General features: G+C 48.4%; 1 protein-coding gene across 3 annotated transcripts in view; it reads right to left on the bottom strand.

Moving 5' to 3' along the window:
* The window catches only part of TSPAN18 (tetraspanin 18), a 158587-nt gene that overhangs the window by 118757 nt on the left and 24001 nt on the right, over positions 1-15829 (bottom strand). For all 3 annotated transcript variants that reach the window (XM_037522412.2, XM_037522409.2, XM_037522410.2), the window contains exon 2: positions 6219-6303. The gene's annotated coding sequence lies outside the window, so the exon portion shown is untranslated. The remainder of the gene's footprint in view (positions 1-6218; positions 6304-15829) is intronic.

Genomic DNA, 15829 nt, shown 5'->3' on the forward strand with positions numbered 1-15829 from the left:
CCCAGTTCTTATATGCATAAATAAATAAAAATAAATCTTTAAAAAAAATCTACCATGTAATTTCAAAAGTATTACCCTGTAACTCCCTCTGTTCCACCCCCCCCCTTTCTGTTTCTGTAATGTTTGTTGACTGGTATGGTTTTATCTACAAAGTTCACCAAGAGAAAATTTCACTGTGTGTTTCTTTTCTGGCCATTATTAGAAATGATTTCATTTCATTTTAGTATTAGTAATGAAAATAATTGTGTTGTATAAAACAGGCAGGTATTAAAAAACCCTCTGCCCCAGGTATCAGTTCCCCCCAGGTAAGCCCCTTCTGTGCCTGTTGCTTCTGCCGGGCACCGACAGCTCTGGGTTAGGCACTGAGCCTACGACTCCTGGTTCCTGTCCTCATTCCACGCCACTCAACAGCTCCCAGGGCACTGAGAAAATGAGATCTGTTTGCTTCGGTTCCTGGATGGGCTGCTCATTGGCAGGTCGCTGCCAGTAGGCAGCTTCAGTGGATCTCCAAGAACCTGGATCCACCCACCACCTTCTCCTTCCACACTCACCCCCAGGCAGTCTCATTAAGACCTAGGACTTGAAATACTCACATTAAGTTGATGGCTTCCAAATTGCTCTCTCCAGGGCCTCCCTGGTGGTGCAAGGGGTTAAGACGCAACCTATGAAGCTAACCGCAGCCACTGCAGCACGAGTTCGATCCCCCATCCAGGGAGCTACCCACATGGCACAGCAGACCTCTCCTGTCTTGTCCGCTGCTCCCCTCAGCAGTGTATTTCAGTCATTCTGCCTGTTCTGTTCCTCTCTGTCTCTCGCAAATCCTCTCACCTCCCACACCTCTGGCCTATACCCCGGTTCTTGTATGCATAAATAATTTTTTTTAAAAAAATTGCTCTCTACAGTCCCAGCTTCACCCGTCAACTCCAGGTTTGCAACCACCTCCATTTGGATGTCTCACCCTCTGTCAAAGCCTAGCGCAGCCTGGATTTCTCCACCTCTGGCACAAACTACAACTATGCCTGATGCCTCTCTTTTACTCCCACCCCACCTATCAGTGCCTCTATCGATTCTTCTTTCAGAATAGATTTCAGCACCTTTGCCACCAACTGGCACTTCCAACCCCCTGCATCTCTTGCTCAGATTCTAACATCAGTCTCATGTTGCTCTCCCTGGTTCCTCGAAACTGTTCACCCAGCAGCCAGCGTGATCTTGCTCAATTGCAAATTTGAACCTCCACCTTCCTCACCAACTTCCCATCACACATAGAAACAAGATCCAGAGTCCTTATCCTGGCTGGCACCTCCCTCCTGGCTTCCTCTCCTTCCATACCATCCTTGTGCCATCACCCTCCAACATGCTAATCCCTGCCCACCTAATGGCTCTCATCCTGCTGACACCTTTGTCAGGAAGGCTCTTCCCCCAGATGAAGCCAGCCTTGCTCCTCACTATCTCAGGTCTGTGCTCAAGTGACAGCAGATTGGGAAGGACTTCCAAGAGCCCCCATTCAAAACACAACTTATTGGTCACTCCCTGCCCCCTCCCTGCTTCTCTCACTGCCTGACATTCAGTTTGCTTGGTCTCTGTCTCCCCCAACTAGGAGACAAGTGCCATCAAGGCATTTGCTATTTTGTTCACTACAACATTTCCAGTGTGTACAGCAGTGCTAGCCTGGTACATAGTAGGGAATCAACAATTAGCTGTTGAATAAATGAACGTGGGCTTGCATTTGACACTTCCCCTCAAACCAACTCCAGAATAGGTATTTATTATCATCACACATATTTGGCAGATAGGTGGAAACTGAGATTCAGTTAGTGGAAAGAATTTACCCCCAGGGTCCCTCAGATAGTGATAAAGTCATGATTAAAACATGGGCTTCAGAGGACAGGAAACAATAGGAAAAAAATCAACAAAACCAAAAGTTGATTCTTTGAAAAGATTAACAAAGACAAAAATGTTCCACACAGGCTAGCGAAGAAAAAAAGAAGATAAAAATTACTGATATCAGAAACACCGCCCTAGTTCTTATGAACATTGAAGTGATAATAAAAGAATATCATCAATAATTCTATGCTCACAAATTTGATAGCCTAGAGGAGATAGGCCAAATCTGCCAAGGCTCTTATAAGAAGAAATAGACACCCTGACATTTTAGTGAGGCTGCTGTATAGCTGCTACTCTTGAGAGTTGCTATGTCACCCAAGGAAGTCAGAGACTGACACTCCCCTACTTTCATGCTTACTATAAAGATACAGTAATCCAGACGTGTGGGATTGGCAAAGGAATAAACAAATAGTTCAGTGGAACAGCATAAGGAAACCAGAAATTGATCCCCATAAATATAGTCAACTGATCTTGGACAAAGGAGCAAAAGCAATCCAGTAAAGATGTAGTCTTTTCAACAAATAGTGTGCGGACAACTGGACACCACATGCCAAACAGACTCTACACTCAGATCTTACAACCTTCACAAAAATGAACTAAAAATGAGTCATGTAGCTTGATGTAAAATGTAAAAGTACAGAAGTCCTAAGAGACAACACACGGGGAAAATCTAAGTGACTATGGGTACAGCCATGACTATTTAGATACAATAGTCATGGACATGTAAGAAAGACACAGGACATGAAAGAAATTATTGATAAAAGCTGGACTTCATTAAAATTTTAAAATTCAGCTCTGTTAAAGATACTGCCAGGAGAATAAGAAGCCACAGACCGGGTGGAAATAATTGCAAAAGATACATAGACAAAGGACTGCTATTCAAGATATATAAAGAACCAAAAAACTCAACAAGTAAATAAAAAATCCAATTAAAAATGCCAAAAGACTGGAAGAGACAACTCACCAAAGATACATGGATAAGGGAAAGATGCTTATCTGTCAATAGGGAATTACAAACTGAAACAATGAGCTACTACTCCACACCTATTAGAATGACCAAAATCCAGAACACCGACAGTATCGAATGTTGACAAGGATATGGAGCAAGGAGAACTCTGAGATACTGCTGATGGAGATGCACATGGTACAGTTTGGAAGACAGTTTGACAACTTCTGACAAGACTAAACATACTTTTACCATATGATCCAGCAGTCATATTTCTTGGTATTTACTCACATGATTTGAAAAGTTATGTCCACAGAAAGACCTGTATACAGATGCAAATAGCAGCTTTATTGATAATTGCCAAAGCTTGTAAGCAGCCAAGATGTCTTTCAGTAGATGAAAGGATAAATAGTAGTACCTCCATACAATAGAATATTATTCAGCGCTTCAGGCTAAAAACAAAAGAACTTAGCAGCATTATTCACAGTAGCCAAATCATGGAAGCAACCCAAATAACCATTGTCAGATGAATGGCTAAGCCAAATGTGGTTTATACATACAAAGGCATATTATTCAGCTTTTCAAAGGAAGAAGATTCTGACATCCACTATATCATGGACCCTAAGGATATTATGCTAGGTGAAATAAGCCAGTCACCAAGGAACAAATACTGTGTTCTTTCATTTACATGAGGGACTTTGAGTAGTCAAAATCATCGAGATGGAACACAGAATGGTGGTTGCCAGGAGCTGGGAGATGAGCGGAATAGAAAATTATTGTCTTTTGGGTACAGAGTTTCAGTTTCCCAAGATACAAAGAGTTCTGGAGATAAAAGGTGGCGGTGCTTACACAACAATATAAAAGTACTTAATACCACTGAGCTGTATATTTTAAAAGGGCTAAGACAGTAAATTGCATGTTATGCATATTTTAACATTTTTTTAAAAAAGAAGCTTAAAAATGAGCTATTGATCATGAAAAGACATGGAAGAACCTTAACCAGGATGTGGGAGTCCCTCAACCCCATCCGCAGTAATCAAACCAGCATGGGACTGGCATAAGCATAGATATATAGACAAAATGGAATAGAATTGAGAGTCCAGAAATAAACTTTTATATCTATGGCCAACTGGTTTTTTCACAAAGGTGCAAAGATATTCAATGGGAAAAGTATAATCTTTTCAACACGTGGTGCTGGGATTACTGGATATCCACGTGCCAAAGAGTACAGCTGGACCCCTTCCTCACACCATATATCAGAACAAACAGTAATTCAAAATGGATCAATGATTTAAATATAAGCACTAAAAATATAAAATCTTAGAAGAAAACACAAGGATAGATCTTCATGACTTTGGATTTGACCATGGATTCTTAGCTGTGACACCAAAAGCCTGAGCACCAAAAGAAAAATGAGACAAATGTGAGCCCAAGTACAGTTTCTCCTGGGGGAGCCAGCCTCTGTCTGCCCCTCCCTGCCACCTGCTTCCCACTGTCAGATCTCAGTAGGAGGAAGGTTTCAGTGCCTTCTAGAAATTGCCTTCACTAGCTCAGCCTGCTGAGGAGGGCTGGCTGGAAAGATCAGGACATCAAGGGACTTCTCCTTCTGTCTCAGCTTTCAACTCTGTGCAGGGCTGGGTGGATTACTGGGGAAGAAGGCCACAAGGGCCCTCACCATGGGTGTGCACCCCATCTGTCAGAATTGCCACTCTGTGGGCACCATGAGTAGTCACAGTGGATATGCAGGTGCTGACATTGGCACCTTGGGGTGTGGTTGTGGGTGCAGGGTGTTCGTGGATGTAGAGGAGCACTGTGTGGGAGCCTTGGTAGACATTGTGGGTGCTATGGGGTGCAAGACAAACACCATTCTTGGGCAGGAGCCCCATGTTTGGGTCATAACCTTGCTGTTTTTTGGAGGGGAAGCCTGGAGTTATTTACAACTTCTCTAAACTCCAGTTGTCCTCACTGCAAAAGGGCTTATTAATACCTGCCTCGGAGGCTCAGTGATTATCTATAAAAGTGTCCAGTAAAGATCATTAGCAGTGACGTGTAAACCATGGGGATAAAGACTCAGGAAGAAGTTTTCACACCCCACACCCCAGTGGTGTCAAAACAGAGAGCTGACACAATCCAGGCCCCCCTCATAACCCTATTTTAGACCATGCACAAAAAGAGGTATGTGTCTCCAGGGTAACCCCACTGTTTATTCACAAACACCCAGCTCTTATATCCCCAGAGCCACTGCCTCTTCAAGGAGGTCACCTTGGGAGGTCACATTATTCCAGAGGCTGCCATAGTTCAAAGCAACAGGAGCGTACTGCAGGCTACTCCCCACCTTCACAACCACCTGCAAGGTGCATGCTCTCTGCCCATTTTAGCGATGGTAAAACTGACTCCAAGTCAAATAGCTAATGAAGGGCAGGGCTAGGACTCAGCCCCCAGCAGAGATTTTCCACAGCAGCACAACTCGTCTGCCTGTCACAGCCATGTTTGCATTTTCCCTGTGATGCCATCACCTGCTTCCTGGTTAGCAAGAGAGGAAAGTCTCCCTCTGGAAGCAAGACCAGCAGCACCCACTCTTGCTACTTCTTTCTGAACTTTAAGAGATTCTTTCCACTCATGCAGCGAGGCCCCTGGCCTATCCCCGCCACCCACCCCCAACCCCCACAGAAACCTGCCCAGCAGAAAGATCTTGGGGACGTTAAGCTTATTCCGACTCGCTTCAGCACCTTTTCCTGAATTAGAAAACCAGGCAGATGGGGCTCTGTGATAAGGCCACAGCTTCCTAAGGAGATCAGGACAGCCACTGCCGGGAGGGTGATGGTGAATACCCGGCGGCAGCTGGCAGGGCAGGGTGAGCTGGGGGCACAGATGCCGTGGGGCGGGAGGGAGTCCCTTGCGGGAACCCATCTCACTGCTCTCTGTGCCAGTCCACTTGGGCCTCAGGCAGGCCCTGCGTTATCTGCCAGTGGGGGCTGGTCACCAGCCTAGAATAATCTTGGCCAGCAGCTGCACCTGCCAACAGTGAGAGGCTGAGCTTGGAGACCCGATGACAAGGTCTCTCTTGTTATCCAGGAAGCAGGTGATGGCATCACAGGGAAAATGCAAAGGTCAGCGACAAGGAAAGTGGTTGAGACTGCAAATGCCACCAGGTACCTGGGCACAGCACTTTACAGTATTTACCCCCACCCTCCACAGCACCCTAGGCATGGGGAAGGCAGGTGGGAGGTGTTTGGGGCATCTTCTGTTTAAGAATCGGGTGGGTGGCTTCTGCGCTTTCTTTACACCTTCGCCCCAAACCACCCCATGGCTGGGTGTCAGGCCCCTTTTAGAGATCAGAAAGCCAAGACCAAGAGATTTCTATGACGAGCCTGTGGCCAGGTCCTACCTCTTTCAATTGATGTCTGTGTCTTTCGGGGGCATCAAGATGTCTCGAGCGCACCGACCTTTTCCTGGTGGCTTCAGGATAAACTCTAGAAGGAGCAGAGAGAGAGAGAGAGAGATCGATATTAAAAAGGCCAGGTGAGGGCCTCCCCGGTGGCGCAGCGGTTGAGCGCTGGGTTGCGAAGCTGCCCGCGGCCTCTGTGGCGCCGGTTCGATCCCCGGCTGCTCCCCGGCCACCGAAGGAGGGTCCCACATGGCGCGCAGACCTCTCCTGCCGCCCGCTGCTCCCCTCAGCAGTGTACTTCGGTCCTTCTGCCTGCTCTGCTCTCCGCTCTGGCTCTGGTGAATTCTCTCACCCTCCCGCGCTTCTGACTGTACCCAGTGCATGTATAAACAAAACGAACAAACAAACAAACAAATAAATAAATAAATAAAACATGCCTCTATTAAAAAAAAAAAAAAAAAAAAGGCCAGGTGAGTGGAGCCTCTGGTTTCTGGGGGCTGCTCAGTCCAGATTCTCACCCTTCTCTATATGGGTCCCTCCCCTTTCTATCTCTGCAGGTACAGAAGCCAGACAGGGTGCCCGTGGCCAGAAAGTCAGCACGAAGCTCCCAGCCCCACAGAGGCCCTCAGGACGGCGCCCCTGGAGCCCATGGGTTGGGGCTTATCTTCAGTCCTTCTAAAACCAGCACAGGCGCCTGTACAATGTCTGTGCGGTGACATCGAGCATGCTAATCACAGGATCACATCACATATCTTTGCTTCGAGCGAGAATATTATCAACTTAATGTGGGAACTCCATTTTCCTCAGGCCAAAAGAGGCATCTGAGTAATTCTGAAAGCGGGAAAGAGAATTAATGAGTGAAGTCTAATGAATGCAGACCCTTGGAGCAAACCAGTGCCTTCAAGAGCTGGTATTTGGGGAAAGATAAGAAGCAAGACGAGAAGTCTCTGGTGGTGAGAAACATCTCAAGCCCAGAGTATGGGGCCAGAGGACCAGCTGCTCACCCACTTTCTCTCCAGTTCATGGGAGAAGGCTGACCCTCACCACATCTGGGCCCCATTCCTGCCAGCCCAGACTCCGGCTAGTGCTTCTGGGGGACCGGCTTGCTCACAGGCAGGGCTGAGAAACCAAGGCACAAACTTCCAGCTGAGTCCCCCATCTGCCCTCTGACGGCGGGCGTCGCTGCACCGCTACAGCAACGAGAATGTGAGCTCAGGAGTGGACATGCCCAGGTTACACCCCTGACATGCCTGACATGGGGCAGAGCCGGGACTAGAACTCAGGTCCCCGGGAAGCCAAGCCTGGTGCAAGTGCCATCTTGCAGGAGAGCAGTGGGGTCAAGGTCTACCCTGCCGGGCCTAGCATCAGGGCAGCCAGGCTCGGAAGAGGTCCTCAGAGCTCCCTGCTAACTGATGGGAAAAAGGCTTGACTGGAGGGGGTGATCTAGATACATGTGGCTCTCTTGCCACCCACATCCACCCAAGCAGTGTCAGACTAAGGCTGCAATCTGAGGAAGTCACAACACACACACATACATATATACATATATGTGTCTAGTTATCCCCCGGTTTTCAAAAGTTCATGTTATGCCATGCCACTTTGCTTTTTTTTTTTTTTAAATACCACTATTTTATTTTAATTTTTTTTAAGATGTATTTATTTATTTATACAAGCACTGGGTACAGTCAGAAGCACGGGAGGGTGAGAGAATTCACCAGATCCAGAGCAGGGAGCAGAACAGGCAGAAGGACCAAAGTACACTGCTGAGGGGAGCAGCGGGCGGCAGGAGAGGTCTGTGCGCCATGTGGGACCCTCGCCGGCAGCTGGGGATTGAACTGGTGCTGCAGGGGTTGTGGGAAGGGGAGGCTCTATGCCACTTTGCTTTTAAGACCAACATTAGTTTCTATTTTCACTAACCACCCCCCCCAAAAAAAAAAAACTGAAAAAGATTTTTCACGTTTAGGACAAATGTCAAAAGCAAAGCAGGCTCAGCGTTGGTTTGGCAGCAGCCACTCAAGAGTCAGGGTACACCCCTAGCAGTGAGGGTGGCCCCACCACGCTCCTTCCCCAGGAGCCACTCCACAGGGTGCGTTGCATCACACCGTTCCTGTTACTTCAGGTTTTAGGTGTTATTTGGTAGGTTATTTTTTAGACAAATTTTAGAAAATGTAAATTAATGGTAATTGCTTTTTCACTTTATGCCACATCATCTCATGAAAGGTTCATCGAACACTCTACTTTGGGATAGCAAGGCAAACCTGCCCTTGCAAGCACAAAGATGCATGACTGTAGTGTATACACCATGGAGATATACATGTACACACATGTATATTTCCCATGCAGCCTATTCACCATCGAGAACCATCACAAAGCCTTGGTACTGTGGCCTTCTAGACCATATTCCATGTAATCACCTACCTCTGTGCATAGGTGTATGTGAGCATGTGTCCCTGGGGGCCCAAAGCACACAGTAGGGCTTTTAACACAGGAGGACTCTCACCACACGTGTTTGACAGCACCACTGCTCGGGGCTATTGAGTCTCCCAAGGGGTGTAAGGACACACAGGCCTTCCTGACCTTCTGGAGTCCTTCTCACTGCTGCACAGTGCCCCGTGCAGGTGTGGATCACAACTTCATTTGCATCCCCCACCATGGACATGTTGGCTGTTTCCATGTCTGGTCATCACTGCCTGAGTGTGTGATCCTCTCGGTAACCACATCTCTATGTGGCAATGCCCATGCAATTCCAAAGCTGGGGTGCCAGCAGAGGGACGGCTGCTCAGAGGCCCTGCTCATTCCACATGCGGACAGACACTGACAAACTGTTGCCCAAATAGCAGCAGAGAAGGCGCCCCTTTCTGTGGATGCTAATTTGAACCCATCCCTTAGGGTTACTTTCCAGGGGCCTGGGAGGTAGAGCCCCCTGGACCCAGGCAGCAGTTTAATTCCTTGGCTCACGCAGATGTCCACAACTCCACCGCTGAGGGCCGCCCCCGAGGAACTCAGGCCCACCTGAGCCGGGAACTACATTACCAGCTCAGAACTGATAATGAGCTTTTATGAGCTCTGGGGACCGCGAGGAACATGTATTAATGTCAAACGTCCCCATCAGCCACGCAGCCCGGGTGAATGTCACACATTATCGAAATTAAAGGCTGCAGCCACGCAGGGAAGGAGCTGCAGGCTGCATGTCAGGGCTGCGCATCAGGCGGGCGGGCAGGCCCGTCGATAGCAAAATGACTTTGTAGGATTTGAGCTCTGAGCCTGAAGCTGTCTCCTGTCTTCGGTGGAATTCTGCCTTCCTGCAGCCTGAGAGATTAGTTTATTACCAGTCTGCCAGGAGAGACAAAATCCTGCACTAATCCTAATTCCCATTTAAGCAAATCTGCATTGTGTGAGAGGAACCAGCTGGGTTTGGAATTCCCCCGCCATCCCCTGAGATCTCATTCCAGCCCCCTCCTCTCCAAGAGAGCACATGTCAGACCCTCAGCTCTCCTGGGAGAGAGGAAAGAATCCCAGGGTTTGGGGCCAAGAGGGGGACTGGGGCTGGGTGACATGAGGCTCCGTTGAAAGGAGACAGGCTGAGCAACAGTGGTCGCTGTGAGCTCGGTTGTCTTGGGCTATGGAAAGGGAAGCCGCATCTCCCCCATCCCAGACTGCCTCAGACGTGGCAGAAATATCCCCCCAGGATGGACGTGACACAGATTGACATTCTGAGTCCACCACCCTCCATGGCAGTTCTCAAATAGCATAGTCTCCTTCAATGTTATTTCATTACAATATTGATTTTATATATATATACACATATTGATTTTATATATATACACATATATATATATACACATATTGATTTTATATATATACACACACACACACACATATATATATATATATATATATATATATATACACACACACATAATCCCTGCTAATGTTGAATGAACCAACGGTATGTGAGGACCTGCTTTGTCTTAAAGTTGCAGTTTCCAAGGCTCTATCAATGTTAGGTGGCCGACAGCATCCCTGGGGCCTTGAGCAAGTCACCTTCCTACTTGGGGTTTCAACTCCCCATCTGGGAGGCAGAGCTAATGAACAGTAGCTGAGAGCGCCTTAGGTGCTTCAAGGTTTAAGTGAGGACCATATACAGTTGACCCCTGAACAATGTGGGGCTGGGGCACCAACACACAGGCAGTCAAAAATCCACGTGTTAATTACTGGACATCCCACCTCCCGCAAAATTCAAGTACTGATAGCTTGCGGTTGACCAGAATTCTTACTGATAACGAACAATGAACTCCTATGTTGTGTGTTCTATGTATCAGACTCTGTATTCTTAGCATAAAGCAAGTTAAAGAAAAGAAAATGTTATTAAGAAAATCATCAGGGGGCCTCCCTGGAGGCAAAAGGGGTTAAGCATTATGAAGCTATCCGCAGTCACTGCAGCACGAGTTCGATTCCCAGCCAGGGAACTACCTACATGGCGCAGCAGACCTCTCCTGTCTTGCCCGCTGCTCAGCAGTGTATTTCAGTCAATTGCCTGTTCTGCTCCCCACTCTGTCTCTGGTGAATCCTTTCACCCCTGCACCTCTGGCCTGTATCCCAGTTCTTGTATACATAAATAATCTTTAAAAAAATTATAAGAGGAAATACATTTATGTATCTATGGGGAAATCTGCATATAAATGGGCCCAAGCAATTCAAACCCATGTTGTTCAAAGGTCAAGTGTATACAGGACTTAGCAGAGAGTCTAGAACACCATGTCCTAATTCTTTAAGACTCTGTGGATTATAATCACACCCTAATTTTATGGGCTTCTAAGAAAAGAACACTGCCAGTTAATTATGACCTGTCACTTTTTGTAGGATGCATGTTGGTTTCAAAAACATTAGGAGACAGAAAAGAGTAAAGTGTCTTAGAATCCTTAAACGATAGTAAGAGCTTTACCAATGGTATGAACGGATCCGATCAGGTCCTCCCATTTTTCAAGGTCTGACCCAAAACTTAGATCTATTTCTTCTTCTTTCTTACAGAGTAAATCCACATTGTGGGAAGGAAACCAGCTCTCCATTCCTGAGGGAATTTGAGAGCCACTTCAGCGTCCTGGATGAAGCCCAGATGAGAGCTTTGCTGTCCGCCCTGATGCTCCCTGCTCTGTTTTAAAATTTTTTTTACTGAAATAGAAAATGCATGCCCCCGAGTGCACACGCCATGGGCAGATGGACAGCTGGTGATGGACGTTTCATACTCCTGTGCAGAGACCACTTGGGGGAAACCCTGACATAGGGGGGCCTTAAAACGGCTACTGACTTTGCAGAAATAGGGCACCCCGGGTAACCAACCCCAGATCAAAGGTCCTCCTCTATTTTCCCAGCCATTTTTTTCTCTCTCTTCTTTCCCATTTTTTTCTTCTTCTTTGGGAGACACGGGTCTCCCAAATGGCCCCTGACTCCCTACCCCACCAGCCCTGCCCAGCCCTGGTCCACCAGCCTGCAGTCTCTGGTCTTTCCAACCTGCCCTCGCCCACCCTGTCAGACTGAGCCCATAAATGTGAAACACTGTGTCTCTTTCCTGCTTCGGTGGATTCCCTGGCCTCCTTTTGCCCCTTACGTACATGGGTTCTGCATCTGATCCCTGGTAGCCTTTCTAGATCCTTCTTCAGGTCCTCATCCTGGGCACAGACCCCATAGTCAAACCGAATCTACTCACACACCCTATCAGCATCTTCAGCCCAGCCTTGCTGCTGTTCACTCTGCCTGGGAGTCCCCTCTTCCTTTCCTAACACTGATCTGCACCTTTCCTCCCACTCTTCAAAATGCTTGGTGAACTCCTACTCATCCTTCAGAACCTTCCTTAATATATCCTCTCTGAAATCAGACTCCCACAGAAAGGATTAATTACTGTTCTCTGGGTTCTTTTTTTTTTTTAAGATTTATTTTTATTTATTTATTTATTCATTCATTCATTCATTCATTTATACAAGCATTGGGTACAGTCAGAAGCGCGAGAGGGTGAGAGAATTCACCAGAGCCAGATCAGGGAGCAGAGCAGGCAGAGGGACTGAAGTACACTGCTGAGGGGAGCAGCGGGCGGCAGGAAAGGTCTGCGCGCCATGTGGGACCCTCCTCCGGTGGCTGGGGAGCAGCCGGGGATCGAACCGGTGCCGCAGAGGCTGCAGGCAGCTTTGCAACCCAGCGCTCAACCGCTGCGCCACCAGGGAGGCCCCTCTCTGGGTTCTTTTAACCATTTTTGTAGATATCATGTAAAGTCAGAATCACACCACAGTTTTCTTTTTATTCATGTGATTTTTTTCTCATCCACTAGACTGGTTCAGCAAATAATGGGTAGACAGATAATGGGTAGATTGATAGGATGGATAGATATATAATGGATGGATGGATGGCGAACAGGTATGTAAAATAGCTTGAATGATGGAAAGGAGGGACTAGGTTACAGTTGGTTGCAGTGATGAATGAATAATTATAGGATGCCAGGATGCTGGACGGAGGGCTGTGTGCATAGATGGGTGCATGGGTGAGGAAATGAAGGGACAGATGGATGAAGAGCTGGATAGATGGGTGCATGGATGGATGCATGCAGGATGGATGGAAGGATAAATGATTGCAAGGTAGGATGGATGCAGGAATGGACAGAAGAGCAGATGGAAGACAAAGGACCTATAAGAGTGTGGGGTACAAAAAAAAATGGATTAAATTAATAGTGAGAAGGCAGAACTAGGTTAATGGGGAGAAGCAAGGGAATGAATGACTCTCAATTACTTGTATAATTTTCTCGGTTCCGGAGAGGCCGAGCTTCATGCGGTTATGAAGGGCGCCTTGTCTGTGAATCTGAGCAGAGACCACTTGGGGTTCCAACACTATCAGCCCCCAACGCCAGCCTCTCAGCACTTCACCTAACTGTGAACCTACAGGACAAGGCCCTCTGGAGAAGGGGTCAGAGCTACCTCTCGCCTTGGCCTCCATTGACCTGCGTGGTGAAGAACTGGGCCACAAGGAGGCCAGAGACGGCCCTGCCTGAGTTAAGTCCCCGTCATGGGGCCATTGGTTTGCCGACTGTGCAGCCAAGCCAGCTGCCGGTTTAGGGTAGATGGACAGTTGGTGATGAAATTCCACGCGCTGGTACAAAGACACCACTTGGGAGGACTCTGAAATTGGGGGGTAACTGTACAAATACTGACAGGTCAGGATAAGTAGACAGCACAGCCCCAATTGAAGGGCCATCGAGAGTGAGTTTGTGTGGAGACAAAGCCCCCATTAGAGTCAGCTGCTGACTCAAGGTGGGTCAGGCAGGTGGGGGGTGCCCTCAGCACTGAAAGGCAGTACAGCACTGTGGTCAGGAGGCTCTCCCGTCCCACAGGCCTGGCTTTGAAGCCTGCATGTGCCACCTGCCAGCCATGGAGTCTGGGGAAAGCTCCATACCCCACTTTACCATAGGGAAGTCACCTGTAAAGTGTGGACACAGTCCTACCTCACTGGCCTGAGTTGGGGAGTAGAGGAACTAAATAGTCAGTCATCCCCGTGATACCAGTACAAAATAATCACCAACAGAAAGAGGAAGCAGGAGTGATGGAAAAAGGGGGTGGTCTTGAGCCATGGTTCAAGTCATACTCCTCAGACCCCTCCCTCCCTTCCTAGGGTCTACACAAAGAACAGATGGAGTTGATACCCCAATCCACACATTCACTTAATGCACAATGGCTGAACTTTCTTTTTTTTATTTATTTATTTATTTATTTATTTATTTATACAAGCACTGGGTACAGTCAGAAGCGCGGGAGGGTGAGAGAATTCACCAGAGCCAGAGCGGGGAGCAGAGCAGGCAGAAGGACCGAAGTACACTGCTGAGGGGAGCAGCGGGCGGCAGGAGAGGTCTGCGCGCCATGTGGGACCCTCCTCTGGTGGCCGGGGAGCAGCTGGGGATCGAACCGGTGCTAAGGCTGCAGGCAGCTTCGCAACCCAGCGCTCAACTGCTGCGCCACCGGGGAGGTCCTGAACTTTCTAAAGTTTTATACAGCCATGCAACACGGCACACCATCTCCATCAATGACAGGCTGTATATACTAGGAGGAGGAGGCTGTGCCCCCAAACCCTGGGCATGCAGTAGGCACTGCCAACTGGGTGTGCGTGATGACACTGTGACACTCAAACTAGGACATCACCCAATGTCACATTTCCCAAAACATATCCTTGTCACCAAGCAATGCATGGCTGTATATTAACATTCCAGGTAACCTTGAAAACTCTTGTTTACGGTCTCTGGATACCCTAGAATCCCAAGTCAGTAGGATTTCAGAGGAGAGCTGGGAAGGCTTCCTGGAAAATACAGCAAGGATAGGAGAGAGGGGGTTGATCAGCCCAATAATGAGCTTATTCCTGCCTAGCTCCTGCTAATCTCACTCTGCTTTCCCCGCCTCCCACTCCAGCCTCCCTACATCTTTTCCTGGCTCCCAGGTGGAACACAAGGACTCTTCATCTTGTGCCCCAGAAGGAAGGGGCAGTGTCCTCCATGAAACCTTGGAAGCTTCTCAGCCATGGCCCCTCTCCGCACACCAATCCAGGCCACAGGAGCCAGGCTGCGTAGCTGCCAGCCTGATGCATCGCTTGTTGACAGTTAAAGCTCTGCAGTTTATGGCTCCAGAGTCTAGCAGGCTTTGTTTTGCTTTGTTTTAAATTAGCAACACAGGGGGTTGGTGTGGGGGTTGGGATGAGGGAGAGGAGCTAGGCTGGTTCAGGACTAATTCCTGCTGAGTCCTGCATCCTGACAATCTCCAGGGCAGCTCTTAATGAAGCCCCCAGCTGCTCAGTTCTCTCTGCCCTCTCTCCCTACCTGCACTTGTCTGGGGTGTGGGTGAGGGGGCAGAGAACGCTTCCCTCCTAGTGCCACCCGCCCCATCACTCAGAACCATCACACTCTGTCCCCGTTATGAAGCCCTGTGGGCCTGCGAATTCTGCTCCAGGGTCACAGTGGGACAGAGGTGACCTCCTCAGAAAGACTGGGACTTGGTTCTGCTTGGGGAGTGGAGGGTAACCATCCAAGGGACAGAGGGCTCTGGCACTGTTGGCAAGGCCCCCCAAGGGTCTGCCTGGTGGGCCAGGGACTCCCACTCTGAGTCCATTAGCTCTTGTTGGCTTGGGGAGAGCGGAGGGTTAGGGAGGAGGGGGCGGACAAACCCACGAATTAACGCTTGAAGCTATTTATTCTCAATGCATCTCTTACAGTAATCTCTCTCCTCACTCCACGCCTCCCATCTGGTCTGGGACTTTTCTGCAGTTGGCACATGCCAGGCAGGTCTCTGGTGCCCTCACCAGCAGCACCTGCTGGAGCTGGACATCATGGAAGCTCAAGAGAACAGGAGGGGGAATGTGATTCCCCTGGGAGCCCTAGTCACCTGCAGGGTGCCAGCATTTGCTCCCCCTTTGTCCAGTCAGGAAGCACTTCCACCTTACCCAGAGGGGTCAGGACAGGGCTCGCCATCCACTGGAGCTCACCCCATATTTGCTCTTCACTATTCTTCCTCCCAGGCTGCAAGGGTACTCTGTCTCCCCACTGAACAGGTAGGAAAGGTTGGTCATAGCACTTTTATATAATTAAA

Source organism: Talpa occidentalis, unplaced genomic scaffold (assembly GCF_014898055.3).
Source record: "Talpa occidentalis isolate TD23 unplaced genomic scaffold, MPIMG_talOcc4v2.1 talOcc4.3, whole genome shotgun sequence".
Taxonomy (NCBI): Eukaryota; Metazoa; Chordata; class Mammalia; order Eulipotyphla; family Talpidae; genus Talpa; species Talpa occidentalis.